Source organism: Narcine bancroftii, chromosome 4 (assembly GCF_036971445.1).
Source record: "Narcine bancroftii isolate sNarBan1 chromosome 4, sNarBan1.hap1, whole genome shotgun sequence".
Classification (NCBI taxonomy): Eukaryota; Metazoa; Chordata; class Chondrichthyes; order Torpediniformes; family Narcinidae; genus Narcine; species Narcine bancroftii.
Window position 1 is genome coordinate 48,822,136 of NC_091472.1, and position 17,634 is coordinate 48,839,769.

Genomic DNA, 17,634 nt, shown 5'->3' on the forward strand with positions numbered 1-17,634 from the left:
GTGACCTGGGTTCGAATCAGATGCTGTCTGTGTGGGTTTCCTCAGGGTGCTCTGGTTTCCTTTCACCTTTCAAAATGCACAGGGTTGTAAGTTAATTGGGATATTTGAACGGCACGGGCTCGTAGGCCAGAAGGGCCAGCTACTGTGCTGTGTCTAAATTAAAAAATTAAAGAGTGTATTTTATGTGCTGGACTCATCATGCAAGCTGCAGTGGGTATAGGATTTAATCCAGGACACATTTCATTCACCGCATCTGCAAAAACAAATACATATTATTTGGTTGATAGAATATTTCTTTTCATAGACTTTTGGATAAATAATCGAGTCTGGCTGAGGTAGAGTAACTTTAACATGGCAAAATTTTCCAAGGGGACACTTCACTGGGTATTATCAATGAGCATTTGATGTTGTGCCAAATACTATATTATGTCAGAGCTCACAAATACCCATCTTTCAAAAAAAAATTGTTTGGAGGGAGTTGTGTAACAACCATTTGACAAACACAGCCTTCCCAACCCATACGTTTTTATAAGGTGTGCTCTAGTTTTGAGGAATGTTGTTTCAGATAGATTTCACTACAACCTGGGTCAACCCCACAATGTCAATGAGATACATATTGCACATCACTCATTCGGTGGAGGGTGTAAATGAATGCAAGATTCTAAATTGATACAAATCTAATTAAAAACTGCGTAATACTGGAAATGCCGTACAGACCTGAGGCTTGTTTGGGCAGCGCACGACACTACATTTGGCTCCCACCATGGTCAAGAATGGCTGCTTGATGGTCATGCTGGTGTTCACAGCCAGTTTCTTCATGGTGGAGCTGGGGTTAGGATACATGGGGAACACCATCGCTCTGGTATCAGACTCCTTCAACATGATGTCTGACCTGATCTCTCTGGTGGTCAGGCTGACAGTGGCCAATGTGTCAAAAATCAAGAGGCGTCATAACAACACATGGCTTCGTGGGATGGGGGCGGAGGTGGTTACTTTCACCATCTTCCCCGAGGTGATCACTTGGCTTATCAAGCTGTTGAAGATTGAGCATGTCGGACTGGTGTTGATCATCGGAGCTCGGGGACTGGCCATGAACATCTTTAGTCTGATCCTCTTCCAGAACTATTGCTTCAGAAGAAAACAAAGCAAGTGGAAAGGTGACAGAGGAATCTTTGGAGGAGTGGTCAATACAACCAGAAAATAAATAAACCAGGCCATGCCCCAAAATTCTTCATGTGGAACGCAGCATATAAAACATCATGAAATAATTGTTACAAATACTACTGTAATGTTTGGATTCTGAGTCCATTTAGACATTAAATTTGTCCTGTGTTTTCCATGCTTTTGAAACATATGGTCCAATATGATGGAACCCATTCAAAGTATAAGGATTAAATCCCCAGTCTTTGCAACATAAATTGTTTGTACATGTGTATATCATCACCAATAGGAATGTTTACCTTTCTTATTACAATTACAGCACGGAAACAGACCATTTTGGGCCTTCTAGTCTGCACCGAACCAAGTGCTCTCCTCTAGTCCCACTTACCTGCAGCACCCTGCCCATAACCCTCCATTCCCCTCCCATCCATATACCTATCTGATTTTTCCTTAAATTACAAAATTGACCTTGCCGCCACTACTTCTCCCAGAAGCTCATTCCACACAGCCACCACTCTCTGAGTAAAGAAGTTCCCCCTTATGTTACTTCTAAACTTTTGCCCCTTAAATCTTAACTTATGACCTCTTATTTCAATCTCTCCTACTCTCAATAGAAAAAGCCTATCCACATCTATCCCCCTCATAATCTCAAATACTTCTATCAAATACCTTCTATGCTTCAAAGAGTAAATATCTAATATGATCAGTCTTTCTTTGTAATCTAGATTCTGAAACCCAGGTAACATTTTCGTAAATCTTCTCTTCATTCTCTCTACCTTGTTGATATCCTTCCTATAATTCAGTGACCAGAACTGCACACAGTAGTCTGAATTTGGCCTCACCAATGCCTGAACAGTCACTTCCCAACTCCTGTATTCTATGCATTGATTTATAAAGGCCAACATATTAAAAGCCTTCTTCACCACCCTATCCACATGAGATACCACTTTCAAAGAATGATGAACTGTTATTCCAAGATCTTTCTGCTCCACCACATTCCTCAATACCCTCCCATTTACTACGCATGTCCTGTTTTGATTATTCCTACCAAATTAAGCACCTCACACTTATCAGCATTGAACTCCATCTGCCATCTTTCACCTCACTCTTCTAAGCAGATCCAAATCCCTCTGCCATCTTTGAAAACTTTCATTATCCACATTTCCACCTATTTTAGTATCATCTGAATATTTACTTATCCAATTTACCACCCCATCATCCAGATCATTAATGTATATGACAAAGAGCAATGGACCCAAAACAGAACCCTGAGGCACACCACTTGTCACCGGCCTCCAGACTAACAAACAGTTATCCACTATGACTCTCCCTTCCAACCACTGTTGAATCCATTTGACTATTTCAAAATTAATTCCGAACTAACTGTCCATCCGGACCCTATCGAAGGCCTTACTGAAGTCCATATAGACAACATCCACTGCTCTACACTTATCAACATTCCTAGTCACCTCTTCAAAAAATTCAATGATTGGTCAAACATGACTTTCCACGCATAAATCCATGTTGAGTGTTCCTGATCAGACCCTGTCTCTCCAGATATTTATACTATCTCTAAGAATGCTTTCCATTAATTTACCTACCACAGATGTCAAACTTATAGGCCTATAATTGCTAGGCTTGGTCCTCAAACCCTTTTTAAATAAAGGAACCACATGTGCAATGCACTAATCCTCTGGCACTATACCGATCTCTAATGACATTTGAAAAATCTCTGCTATTTCCTCACTACACTTCTCTCAAGGTCCTGGGGAAAATCCCATCATGACCTGAAGACTTATCCACCTTAATATGCTTCAAAAGACCCAGTACTTCCTCTTTCTTAATCACTATAGTCTCCATAATTACCCTCTTTGCTTCTTTTACCCCACACAATTCAATATCCTTCTCCTCAGTGAATACCGAAGAAAATAAATTGTTCAAGATCTCTCCCATCTCTATTGGCTCACACACAGTTGTCTGTTCTGATTCTCTAAGTTACCAATTTTATCCCTCATTCTTCTTTTACTATTAACATATTTTTAGAAACCTTTTGGATTTATTTTCACCCTGCTTGCTATAGCCACCTCGTACCTTTTAGCTTTTCTAATTTCTTAAGATTCTTTTTACATTCAATGTATTCTCCGAACATTTCCTTTATTCCTTGTTTCTTATATTTATTGTAGGTTTCCCTCTTTTTTTTTCAAACCAAGTTCTCAATATCCCTTGAAAACCATGGGTCTCTCAAACCTTTGGCTCTACCTTTCAACCTAACAGGAACATTAAGATTTTGTACCTTTCCTCTTATCCTCTGCCATTCCATGGAGAACAGACCAAATTACTCCAATTTACCCTCATAAGTGAATTATATCACCTCAGATTTGTCTAGATTAAACTCCACCTGCCACTTTTTCAGCCCTTTTCCCCAACACATTTTTCGTGTGTGCAATGTTTCGTGTCTTATTTTAGTGTGGTCGACCAGTCTGCATTCATGTTTCACCTTTTATTAATTTTTAAAAATTTTTCACACTATGAACCATATCAATCAAAATACATACAAACAATTCCCTCTTAAATATACACAGTGGCATTTTCTCCCTCTTTTTTCTCCCCTACCTTCCCTCCCTCCTTCCCACCCTCCTCCAAACCCATTAAACGTTCAACATATACAATACAATAAAACCATTAAATCATGTCATCATACAATGAAAATAAACAAGAAAATTGTGTCATCTACTTTTACACAGTGGATCAGGTCATTTTGTCTTCTTCTCATTTTATTTTCTTCTCATTTTATTATTTTAGGGGGTGGAGGTCCGAGGCAAGCCCTCTCTGTTGTGTTCCATGTACGGTTCCCAAATTTGTTCAAATAATGTGACTTTATTTTTTAAATTATATTTTATTTTCTCCAATGGAATACATTTATTCATTTCTATGTACCATTTCTGTACTCTCAGGCTCTCTTCTGATTTCCAAGTTGACATTATACATTTTTTTGCTACAGCTAAGGCTATCATAATAAATCTTTTTTGTGCTTCATCCAGTTTGAGGCCTAATTCTTTACTTCTTATATTACGTAGAAGAAAGATCTCTGGATGTTTTGGTATGTTGCTTTTTGTGATTTTATTTAATACCTGATTTAGATCTTTCCAAAACTTTTTTACTTTCTCACATGCCCAAATTGCATGTACTGTTGTTCCCGTTTCCTTCTTACAGCAAAAACATGTATCTGATACTGTTGGATCCCATTTATTTAACTTTTGGGGCATGATATTTGGCCTGTGTAACCAATTATATTGTATCATGCGTAACTTCGTATTTATTATATTTTTCATAGTTCCAGAGCATAACTTTTCCCATGTTTCATTTTTTTATCTTTATGTTTAAATTTTTTTCCCACTTTTGTTTGGGTTTACAGCTTATTTCATCATTTTCCTTCTCTTGCAGCTTGATGTACGTTTGTTATAAATCTTTTTATTATCGTTGTGTCTGTAATCACATACTCAAAGCTGCTTCCTTCTGGTAATCTCAGTCTGCTTCCCAATTTGTCCTTTAGGTAGGTTTTCAGTTGGTGGTATGCAAATATTATACCATGAGTTATTCCATATTTGTACTTCATTTGTTCAAATGATAATAAATTATTTCCCAAAAAACAATTTTCTATTCTTTTAATTCCTTTTCTCTCCCATTCTCCAAAGGAAACGTTATCTATTGTGAAAGGGATTAGTTGATTTTGCATCAATACTAATTTTGGTAGTTGGTAATTTGTTTTTTTCCTTTCTACATGAATTTTCTTCCATATGTTGAGTAAATGGTGCAGTACTGGTGAACCTTTATATTGCATTCATGTTTCACTTTGTTTCCAAAGAATATATTCAATCATCTATTTCTGTTTGCGTCATATATTAAAGATGAATTGGCAACTGGCTCAAGAGAGCAAAGAGTCCACCAAAGCAGTGACTTTAAAGATTTGAGGTAATACAATGTTATGATGACTGGAATTTGTGTCATTACACATTTTTATTCCAAGTTTTTTTTTTCTGTCTGCTATTTAACAAAACAGTCTACACTTTTGCATAGAAATACAGTTTGTACCTAATACTCCCAATTCAATCTGTATGCAACAGTTCATATATTGTAACAATGTCTAGATTTGTCAGAGAGAAGCGGGAGGAACTCAGCAGGTCAGGCAAAATAGTCAACATTTTGGTTTGAGTCTATTGAGAATATTAGGCCCGAATCGTGACTATTTCTCTTCATGGATACTGCCTGGCCCACTGAGCCCTTCTGTTTCATTCAAGATTCCAGCATCTGCAGTTCTTGTTTTCCTTTCGAGTTCACAAGATCTTTTACTGTTTGCTTTAAGATAGTTAACATTAGGGAGGTGGAATATTACAGCTTTCATTTTCTTTTTAAAAGCACTATGTTTAAAACCCATTTATCATTATGAAAAAGGATTGTATTGACATTTCAGCCTTGGATGGAGCACACATTTAAAATTGCTTAATATTTAAATAAAAGTCTCAAATTGATCAAACAAAGCCTTTAAGAGTTTGAAATCTGAAATGGAAAAAAAAATGCTGGAAACACAGGTTAGACATTATGCAGAGGAAGGCAGAGTTACTGTTTCAGGTTGATGATCCTTCATAACAATTAGATTCAACAAAAATTATTGATCCAAAACATCAGCTCTTTATTGTTTTCTCTTTTTATTTCGAGAGGTAGAATTATACAACATGAAAACAGACTATTTTATTATTTTCATTATTATCATTATTTTATATACCTTTCCTCTTATCCACTGCCATTCCATGGAGAAAGACCTAACCTCGTAATTGAATAGCATTGTCTCAGATTCGTCTAGATTAAACTCCACCTGCCACTTTTTCAGTCTTTTCACCCACACGTTGATATTTCTCTGCTCCAAAAGATTATCTTCCATAATATCAACAACTCCATTAATCTTTGTGTCATTTAAAAGTTCATTGCTTGTGCTTTCCCATATCTGCATCATTCACATGTTTTACGAACAGCCAGGGTCCTAGTGGGACACCAATAATCATGGGTATCCAGTTACGCAATCCAGCCAGCCCTCTGCTGGACATCATGACACCCACATCATGATGTCACCTTCCATATATAACCCTGTATGTCAGTAGCCAGGTTAGTCTAATAGAAGTAAAGGATGAGAAAGCATCACATCTCTGAGTCTTAATTGTGTGAGTGCATACACAACAGTGGCGATGAGGAACTAAACAAACCCTACACATACTCCATGCACCAACTGTGAGAAGGAAAACACCAGAAGAAAGGTAGAAAATGATTACCTAACAACCCCAACAAATTTCTGCCAAAAGAGCAAGGCGAAAGCACACCAAGATGGCAGAGGGAAAGTTCGGGAATTCAATGAACGAGAAGAAAGTTGGGATAACTACGTAGAACAGTTTAACCACTACTGCGTAGCCCACAATATTGTGGAAGGTCCAGTAAACTGCAAACGTGCCCTCTTCCTCAGTATAATGGGCAGCAAATCATTTGACCTCCTTAAAACCTTGCTGGCTCCGGAGGATCCAAGGACGAAGACATTGAATGAATTATGCACAGCTCTAAGGAACCATTTAAGCACCAAACCACCAGTTATGGCAGAAAGGCAGTGATTCTATGAAAGGAGACAAGGACCAGAAGAAACAATAAGTAAATACCTGGTATTGTTGTGCAAACTGGCAGGGCACTGTCATTTCAAGCAGTTTCTAAATCAGGCACTGTGAGAAAAATTTGTGATGGGGCTGGCAAATCGCCAAACAAGGCAAAATATATTAGGAATGGATGAAGACGTTATGTTACAGATTGCATACTGGGTTGCCTGCCATTCTGAAATGGCAGATAAAAACTTAGATGTGGGCCAACTAGACCTACTGGTCGGGAGGTCTTCCCACTAACAATGCTTCCATTGTGGGAAATACAACCATCGACCAAAAAACTGTTTCTTCAAATATTTTAAATGCAACCATTGCAAAACAGAAGGAGATATCAAAGCTAAATGTTTGCTTCTAAAGTGCAGGTGGCCTTTGGCAGCTAAAGTCCAAAAGAGCAAAAGAGAACAAAGGCCACCTGAATGCTTTAAGGACTATGTGCCCTGATTATTATTAAATACTTGCCATTTTATAAATATAATTACTCATGAGATGTATTCTAATTCTCACGTAGTCCTGGGCCTGATGTAATCTTATTAATTAGAAGGGACCCAGTCAGCATTTATTGCATGGGGTTGAAGAGTGTTGGACATCATGACACCCACGTCATGATGTCACCCTTCCATATATATAATCCTATGTGTCAGTAGCCACGTTAGTCTAATAGAAGTAAAGGATAAGAAAGCACCACATCTCCGAGTCTTAATTGTGTGAGTGCATACACAACACTACACTCCCTCCTATTTGCCAAGCCAACTTTAGATCCTGTTTGCCAACTTGCCCTGGAATTCATAGGCCCTCACTTTTTGGACCAGTCTCCCATGACGGATTTTGCTAAAGTCTTAGAAAAGTCCATGTGGTGGCGGTAGTCACTGCTAGTGTATTCTTTTTTTTCCCCACATGATAAAGATAAAAGTTAAAGATGAACCCTGCAATTGGGAGTGCTATACCGACCCAAGCCTGACAATGGTTATGGTTATTATCATTCTGTCTTCCCACTTATAAAAGAAACGGCTGTAATTTTGCTCCAGATGGTACCCATTAGGATCAAGTTGTCTGATATTGGTAAGATAATGTTTACTATGTAAGGTTAATTAGCATCTCAAGGGCTAGAATTTGTGTTGGGATTAGAAATATCTCAAATAAAGATATTCAATTGTCAAAGGTTATGCTTTAGTTTTTTTGATGCAAGATTTAAGGTGCTCAAATCACTTGATGTTGATGCAAGACAATGATATGGTTGTAATCTCAATAAACTAAGGCATCAACCCTTCAAAAAACATACCAGGAGCTGTTGGTTAACTGGGTGCAATTGGGTGGCATGGGCTCGCCATGCTGTATATCTAAAAAAAAATGAAATTTATTTAATTCTTTTATTGCCAGAGATTAAATGAACAAGAAGATGTATACTTGACACAACTTAATTCTTCTAATTCCATGCACATGAAAGTAATGTCGCAGCCTTAGATGATTTCAGGTTGCTGTGATATAATGCAATTTAGGGTAGAATTTGCAGAAGCACAATCTTAGTTGTTTTCAGAGCAACGTAATAATGTCTTTTGGTTCAGGAATCACATCGGACAATTACAATGTGTCTGCATAACAGCTAGATCCATTGGAATGTTATTGTCTTTTCTTCCAAGGCATTCTTTCAGGATCAAGGACGTCTTGTTTCCATTCCAGTTCACTGGATTCTCAAATAACTCGTCATGCAAATTTGGAACCTCCAGACCCAAGCATAGGTGGGGCAAGAGGTGTTTGATAGGGCTGATGTATAGGTAGCTTTGGAAGTGATGCATGCTTTCCACTGTGAGTGCTAGGATTCTGAATTTTCTGGTAGAGCTTTGGGGAGAGCTATGGAACAGAGAGACCTAGGGACATTAGATACATAGTTCTCTGAAAGTAGTGACACATAACAAAGAAGTTGTTTGGCAAATTTGACTTCATTGTTCAGATCATAGAGTTCAGGAGTTGGGAAAATTTATGTGCAGTTCTGGTCACTTCGCCATTAAACTGCAAAGGGTCCAAAAACATTCATAAGGCTTGAGTTATAAGGAGATGAGCTTGGACTTTATTTTCCATGGAGCATACAGGGCTGAAGGTGACCTATAACCATGTAACCATATACAGCACAGAACAGGCCAGTTTCGCTCTACTAGTCCATGCCGGAACAAATCCCCACCCTCCTAATCCCACTGAGCAGCACCTGGTCCATACCCCTACAATCCTCTCCCCTCCATGTAATTATCCAGTCTTTCCTTAAATGTGAATAACGTTCCTGCTTCAACCACCTCCGCCGGAAGTTTATTCCACATCCCAACCACCCTTTGCGTGAAGAAATTTCCCCTCATGTTCCCCTTATAATTTTCCCCTTTCAATCTCAAACCATGGCCTCTGGTTTGAATATCCCCCACTCTTAATTGAAAAAGTCTCTCTCTGTCCCTTTTAAAATCTTGAACACCTCCATCAAATTCCCCCTCAATCTTCTACGCTCCAGAGAAAAAAGCCTCAGGCTGCTCAACCTTTCTCTGTAACTCAAACCCTGAAATCCTTTCAACATTCTCGTGAACCTTCTCTGCACTCTCTCTATTTTGTTTATATTCTTCTTATAATTTGGTGACCAAAATTTGGCCTCACCAATGCTTTGTACAATTTCATCATAACATCCCAACTTTTGAATTCAATACTTCAATTTATGAAGGCCAACATTCCAAATGCCTTCTTCACCACTCTATCTACCTGAGTATAATAGAGATATACAAAATCATGAGGGGTATAGATAAGGTGAGTAGTCACAGTCTATTTCCCAGGGTAGAAGAGTCTCAAACTAGAGGACATAGCTTTAAGGTAAGGTCAGAGAAACTTTTTTACATGGAGGAGGGGGCATATAGATAGGGGTGGGCAAACTTTTTTTAAAAACTCACATTCCACCTTAAGTTTTCCCTCTGCCATAGGTGCTCTGTGATTAGTAAGGGATAGCTTAAGATGGTATGTGGGTGGAAAGAAAAAGTTTGAAAACCACTGTTTTAATCGTACCTAATTGACTTATAATGTGCACAGTTTCATAACTCCAAAGGAAATGGGCCAATGACAATTTTTCTCAAGCAAAATATTTCAGCAACAATTGGGTCTAGAGCAGTGGTTCTCAAACTTCCCTTCCCTCTCACATACCACCTTAAGCAATCCCTTACCAATCACAGATTCATAATTTCTTGTTGTCAGAGATGCAAGTAATTATCCTGCCTATTGAGTTGATTGAAAGTAATTAGGACTTTAATGCATAGATGTAAGCCTGGAAGAGGTCACTGATGTTGGTTCACTTATCCTGCAAAAGGATTTGGAGGATTTTGTAAAGAAAGTAAGGAACTGATTGTGGACTTCAGGAAGGGGAAAAGAGGAGAACACAAACCAGTCATCATTGAGGAATTAGCAGTGAAGCGGGTAAAGAACTTCAAATTCCTGGGTGTCAACAACTCTGAAGATCTATTCTGGGCCCATCATGTTGATCCAATCACAAATGAGGCATGGCAGCAGCTATACTTGGTGAGGAGTTTGAGAAGATTTGGTATGTTACCAAAGACTTTTGCAAATTTATGCAGAGAGTATTCTGACTGGTTGTATTGCTGTCTGGTATGGAGGTGGCATTACACAGGGCCAGAAAAGATTATAATGAGTTGTAAACTTGGCCATTGGCATCATAGCCATTAGTCTTCACTCCTTTAAGGACATCTTTAAGAGGTGGTGTCTAAAGAAGGCAGCCTCTACCACCAAGGAATCCACCCAGGCCATGCCCTCTTCTCACTGCTACCATCAGGAAGGAGGTTGCCTGGAATTTAATAACAGTGTAAACCACCAGCATAAGGATTCCAGAAATTTTGGAATTAAAGTCCCAGTGTCAGATGGAAACTGAAGCATATCCAGTAGTCATTCTGGCTTTGGACATTTTATGGAGGTCAATGGAGAATCTCTGACTTTACATTCACCTTTTATTCTCCAAAAAAAAAGGCCATTGTTTCCAATAGATCGAAAGTGTAGTGACTGCTTATTGAACTGAGCAGATCTGAGTGCCAACTGTTGAGCAAATACCAACAAGGCAGCAGGGATTTCTTAGCAAGTTTGAGTCTACCACTACCCCCTTCCAAAAATTCAATTTTCCCCCATCTGAAAAATGCATTTTATATTGGAAGATAGATTCAGTAACTTGTCCTTCATTGCTGCTTGTTTAAAAAAAGTCTACGGCAGCTGGTTGCAATTTATCACATTCTCAGTCTCTGGTGGGATTAGGAAGGCTGCAGCTGAAATGTTCTTGCAGCTGTCACAATAAACATTAGCTGTATTCACTAGCACTTCCAGATTCATTGTTGTCTGTTCCTTGATAGTCCACGCTCTTAAACCAATTCATTTTCATTACAGGTAATTAAATCCAATAACCAATCAGGCCAAAGCATCATGTCAGGAATTACATTTGTAAAACTAAGAACAATGGAGGTATACAAATGTACAGTACTGTTAAATCCATTATAAGAAATAACTAATATTTCTCAACAGAAAGTTTCCTTCTTAATTGCTCCCATGATAAGTGAATTCTAATATTGTTACCAAAATTTGTCTAAAGTGTTGTGAAGACAGGGGTAGCAGGTACCATCTAGTAGATCTGCTATATGGTCAATTTTGTGGAAATGCACAGGAGTAATTAAGGATTCTCAAAGCCACTAATGAGACTTTGTTACATTGAATCATAAAGATCTTTAATGAAAAGACAACAATTTCAATTCTCTACCAACAATGGCTAAGGTAAGAATATAAAAACAAGAGTCAGCTGGATTATCTATACAAGTGGGTGATCTGTACTTAATCTTCATCAACCATATATAGTTACATAATAATTGATCCCATGTAAAAGTCAACCCCATTTTTAGCCCAGACTGCCCGCCCATCCAAGCTCCTGACACCCCGACTGTGAACCCTCACCTTGGCCACCTGCTCATCTGAGCTCCTGACCGCCCACCCGTCTGAGCTCCCAACACCCCAACTGTCCACCCATTTGAGCTCCTGACACCCTGACCACCCGCTCATCTGAGCTCCCAATGGCCCGAACGCAGATCCTTGCCCCAGCCACTTGCCTACCCATTGGAGCTCCTGATGCCATGACCGTGGATCTTTTCCCCAGCCGCCCACCCATCAGAGCTACCAATGCAATGACCATGGACCTTTACCCTGGCCATCTGCTGATCAGAGTTCTTGATGCCCCAGCTGCAGACTCTTTCATAGGGCTCGACCACCTGGTCATCTGAGCTCATGACATCCCAACTGTGGGTCCTCACCCCGGCCGCTTACCCGCCTAATGGATCTCCCAGTGCCGTGACTGTGGATCCTCACCCTGGCTGCCCACCCACCAGAGCTCCCGATGTCCCGACCATGGACCTTCACCCTGGCTGCCTGCTGACCAAAACTCCTGATGCCGCAGCCACAGACTCTTTCCTTAGCCCTGGCCTCCCACCCATTTAAGCTCCTGATGACCCAAATGCAGGTTTACCACCCAGTCCCAGCCATCCGATCTCTCAACACATTGAACTTCACGGGTACTTACTGTGGTCAAAATTATGATCTGTGTGAATGTTGACCCCACCCCTAAATCTGACCTGAAGAATTGGTCCAAAAAGTTTGACTATTACATGTGTATATACAATATCTGCATTAGTTCTGTATTACATAACATACTTGCTCATGAAATCATAATCAATCTCAGTACTAATATTCTGATGTATCACATGCTTCTAAGTAACTGCAATGAAATCCCATGTATCTGGAATTCAAGCAACCGGCAACCCAATAAACTGGCAAAAAAAAGGGTCAAGGAAATAAATAAATAAATAGATAGATAGATAAATAATTTGAATGAATAAGAATTTAAAAAAAGTTTAAAATTGTAAAAGTAAAATGTTGTCTGAAGCAATCCACAACCCATCGGTGAAGATGAGAGCGCCCTGGTTGTATCCTGCCTGTGGCAGGTGTTTGAATAAAGGTTCAATAAAGTTCTGTTTGAATAAAATGGCACTGCTCAGGATGAAGAACCAGCTGGTGCTGCTCGGGCAACTCTCCCATCGTGTTTCCCTATCCCTGCCTGGTAAGAGTCTTTATATTAGCAAAGTATATTAGCAGAGCTTTATCTGTAAACTTGGGGGAGGGAGGGGAGGGGGTATTAATTATGACAGTGGCATTGCACTTAGTGCATCTCTGATACTGTGCCTCCAATCAGGGTTCGAATTCAAATTTAAATGTTGTAAGTTGCGGGAATTGCCTGATTAAAGTGAATTTTACATGAGGACTACAAAACTGATTTTTTTTTCAAAGTACTTTACATTTTGCTCTGTCTTTTGTCTTTTATACTGTGTATTCAGTGGAAGAGTGCCTCAAGCAACCAGAAAATTAGCATATTCGGCATTTACAATCCCCATAAATGCTGGATACTAGGGATTTTACTGCACTGATTACATAGGTAAAGGTTCCATAATTGTCATGGTGCACATAATTGATGGACAGGCGAACTGGCTCCGTGTGTCACGCGCGTCAGTGGAGCAGCCGCATCAAACATGACATCGTGTGTTTATCTCCTCCAGCGGTGGCTTCGGGCCCACATACGCACGGACTGTGCAGTAGCATCACATGCTTCCGGCGTAGGGGGCGGGACTTTCTGGCGGCTTTAAAGCGCAGCATGCAAAAGTAAAATAAATTTTCAAGCGAAGACGAGCCCACCGACTGCTGGTCTCTTTTTCACTCCGCTAGTGCTCCGCTACAATGTAATACTGCATTTGGAATGTAACATACATTAAATTCTTTAACTTTGGCTACCGTAAGGAAGACAGAGTCACCAGTTTGTCCAGTGCCCCTCACAGGAATGTCAGGTGCTTTACCATCTTAGGAAGTAAATGTACATTGTTGCAATGTACATCAATTAAGAAACTTTTGGAGGTCAGCTGCAGTAGGCAGGGAGATATGTACATAAGTATCTTACTTCTTCCAGCAAGCTTTGCAAAAGGTATTATTTTCTTTTGGACAGACTGAGCATGTTTATGTATGTATTGTTTAATTTTTGCCTTCTTCATACGTTTGGGTTTAGTCAATGGAGACTTTATTTATCCTCAAGGAAAACCTTGACTGAGTGAAAATAATAGTGAAATTATCAATTTAGCACTGAAAAATAAAATTTGCTATTTGCTGTTAATTAACCCTTTACTATGTCTATTCTGTTATTTGATATTAGTTGGTAGTGTTATAGGCTTGGCCTAATTTTTATTAAACTTTAATTCAATATGGGATTGCTGACTTCCTGAAAGTGCCATGTTTTGGATGGTATCCAGTCATTTGGATGATTTTTCTGAATCTGATATTATCTAGAGAAGGGCTAGCAACTTTCCAATGTGGTAACTAATTTTGACTTTGAAACAAAAAAATTTCTCATGAACTGCAATCTGGTGAATGATAGGTGGAAGCAAATGATTAGCTTCATTTCATGTTCATTGTGTCATTTCATGGCAAAAGGTGATGTGTAGCATTATTTATTTTGACAATTTGTATAACCATAAATATTAGAGAAATTATTCACATGTTAATTGTTAAATAAGTGATGTCATTGTGTGTTGAAAATATTTCCTTAATTTGCCCCTACAGAGCTCAAACAGTTGCAGGAAGGTTTCTATCTATTTTTAGGATTAACTCAAAGATCTGCAGTAATAACGAGGAGACTTGTCAACCTGGGTGAACTTGCCTTGGACACCTTTTTGTCCGCTTAATTTCTGCTTCCACTGTCTTTTCCTTTCCAGAGTGCTTCTCATGGAGAATTGATGGATCAGAACGACATACAGTAGTAGTATAAGCAGGAGGCAAACTTCTGAACTGTATTAAAAATGGTTCAACAAAGCTGGTATGAAATTACATTAACTATATTCTATCAAGGTCCAAGTTGAAGCATTTGAAATTTATAATAGTGTATGAAAATTATCTTAAAGCTATCCAAATTGAACAGTATAGACAAAGCAAATCAGATAGAAGATAGTTCAAAATAGGAGGGAACTGTGGGCGGGCAAGTGGAAAATGGCTCTTTCTAAGGACAAACACAAGGCAACTAAAGGAGGGATTTTAAAAAAAATGCAGAGAAAATGACTTTGGGATATAGTATTTGAATGTAAACAGACACAGAATATTTGGTGAATAGGCAACTAAAAACAATAGCTGGATGAACAAGTAGATCTTGGGGGTAAAAAGGGAAAATCCTTTGATTAACTCTGAAAGATTTTCTCACATGTTATGCAGTTTAAATAATGTAGACTCAATGTCTTCCAGGCCCAATCTGCAAAAAGGTATTCTGTTATTTTTACCTAATTTAATCTGAGTGCTTTTGGATATAGGAGTCACACCCAGTAATGCAAATCAAATAATCTCATAATGTGATAATTTAGCCAATAGGTTTAGATGAGGCTGTATTTGAAGCAATGATTTAGCCCAATACATGTATCTTAGTGCAGTCGATGAATTCACTCACTGAGGCATTTATTTTGAAGAACCCTGGTATTTTCAATTCCATTGCTTTACTTGCAGACATTCTTCACATGCCGGCATGGATTTCCTTTACCATTACTCTAAGGAGATAATGTCTGATTTTCACTGAGGTATTCTTAAAATTGAGGTCTAGTATACATGGATACTAAAATATATTCAAAATATGAAGTATTCCTAATTAAATTGGCATGTACATTACACAGTGGAATATATTTCATGCAAATTCATGGTATATCAAACAGATTTTGAAGCCATGTGACCTGTGTATTTGAATTCCAAAAACACATTTGGCAAAGCTATGCACAAAAGACTTTTTAAATTTTTTTTACTGTGTCAGGATTTTAAAATTTTAAGAAATCGGGTGAGAGTTGAGAAACATCAATCAAACCGTTCTTGCTTTTTAAGACAGTGAGTACAGAATGTAAATTAGGTCAGTGGAGGGGTAAGGATTGAAGGGAATTCCCAAAAGAATGATGCAGAAATATTTAAAGTTCTATTGATTCACTTAATTATGAGGTAATTCCATCAAAAGTTATTTAGCTTGAACCATTTGAGCCTTTCTTTAGATGCTGCTCTAATTACTAAATTACAGGTAGGTACAGTAAAAACCCCTGGTATCTGGCACCTATGGGGATTGGTGGATGCTGGATAAGTGAATTTTCCGATTGCTTGAGATTGTGTGTTGTGTGATTGGAAAACTAATGACGAGGGGCACCAATTTTAAACCCGTATTTTTTACCTATTTATTTACCACTTTTTTTTTTGCCAGTTGTTTGAAGCTACCCCCTACTTGGGTTTTTACTGAATATCCATATGGGCTAATTGCAACATTTATTGCAGCTTAATATTTCATTGGTTTCTCTTTATTCTCAGTTAGTAGATAACTTCTGATTCAAATCTTAATTGAAGCTTCTAATGAAAATTTGTGATCTAAATAAAACTATGCATTTTCTATACTATTGCAGAAATCCTTTGTTATAATACATATTTGCTGAGGTAATCTTTACATTCTTGGTTCAGGTTCATCACGAGTTGTTTTCTCAATTTATAGACATGGTTGGAAGAGCAGTTACAGCAGTTTGATCTCCTTCATAGTTTTAAATTATAATGTTCCTTCAGAATGTCCCAGCCAGATAGGCCAAACCAATTTTATTCCTTTCATACTTGGATGTTCTTCTGAGCAGGATGTCCAAGACCTGGCGACTCCTCCAAATGGAGACATGCGAATGATCTCTCTCTCTCTCTCTCTCTCTCTCTCTATCTCTCTCTCTCTCTCTCTCTCTCTCTCTCTCTCTCTCACTCACTCTCTGTCATATCCAGGATATTTTCTGTTCAGTCAGTAATCAAACTGATCTTGCTTTTTAAGACAGAAATGTAAAGTTCTGATGGATAACACAATTTTTATCAATTGAATAAAAAATGTTTACTTCTGTTTCCTTTATTTTGTCGATGAAAAGTTGTGCAGAATTGACGAAGTGCATGGGATTCATATCTGGGAGCTTGCTGGAAGGAAAAATATTGCTTCACTTCATGTGAAATGCCTAGATGGTTCCACCTCTAAAATAGCAGGATTACAAATGCATGAGCTCTTCCACAATGCAGGAATTCACTATGTAACCATTCAAGAAGAATTTTGTGAAAGAGTGAATGATTCTATCTTAACATGGAATTTTCCCTGTATATCGACAGAATGTGAGAATAAATTATGCTGCATCCCAAGTTTAGACTTTGATGATGAGGATTACATTAAAGTTGAGTAGGAATCCTCCAGGAGCTTCTAGCAATGGCCGCATGAGAAATAGGGTCGAGATAAATAATGTAAAAGAAACTTCTGATATTTTATCCTATAATTTAGAGAAATAAGAGTCGAAAAGGAAGACACAAGTGGATGATTATGTTGCATTATGCTTCACTGTGGTAAGCTTATTTCATTTGACAATCAGATTTCAAACTAAAGTAGAATCTTGAGCTATACATGCCGAAGAAGACCACAGATTGGTGATGGCTGAAGTTTGCTTGCTTAGTTAAGGTTCAACTTCCTGTTAAAACCAGCCTAAAATAAGCTTGTAGATGAAACCGGGTTTACAAAAAGTGAAGTTATTTTGTATTTCTTAAATAAGTGGCAACTTGCCATTTGAATGCTCAACGTGTGAAGGATGATGCATTGTATTTTTACCTCTAACAAACTTTTTAGTGTGCATTTTAAAACTGAGTGAAATCTTCA

The 17,634-nt window shown here is 38.4% G+C and overlaps 1 pseudogene; it reads left to right on the top strand.

Moving 5' to 3' along the window:
• The first annotated feature begins 763 nt into the window (after nucleotides 1–763).
• On the top strand, nucleotides 764–17,302 carry LOC138762370 (calcium/manganese antiporter SLC30A10-like; annotated as a pseudogene).
• Nucleotides 17,303–17,634: the final 332 nt, after the last annotated feature.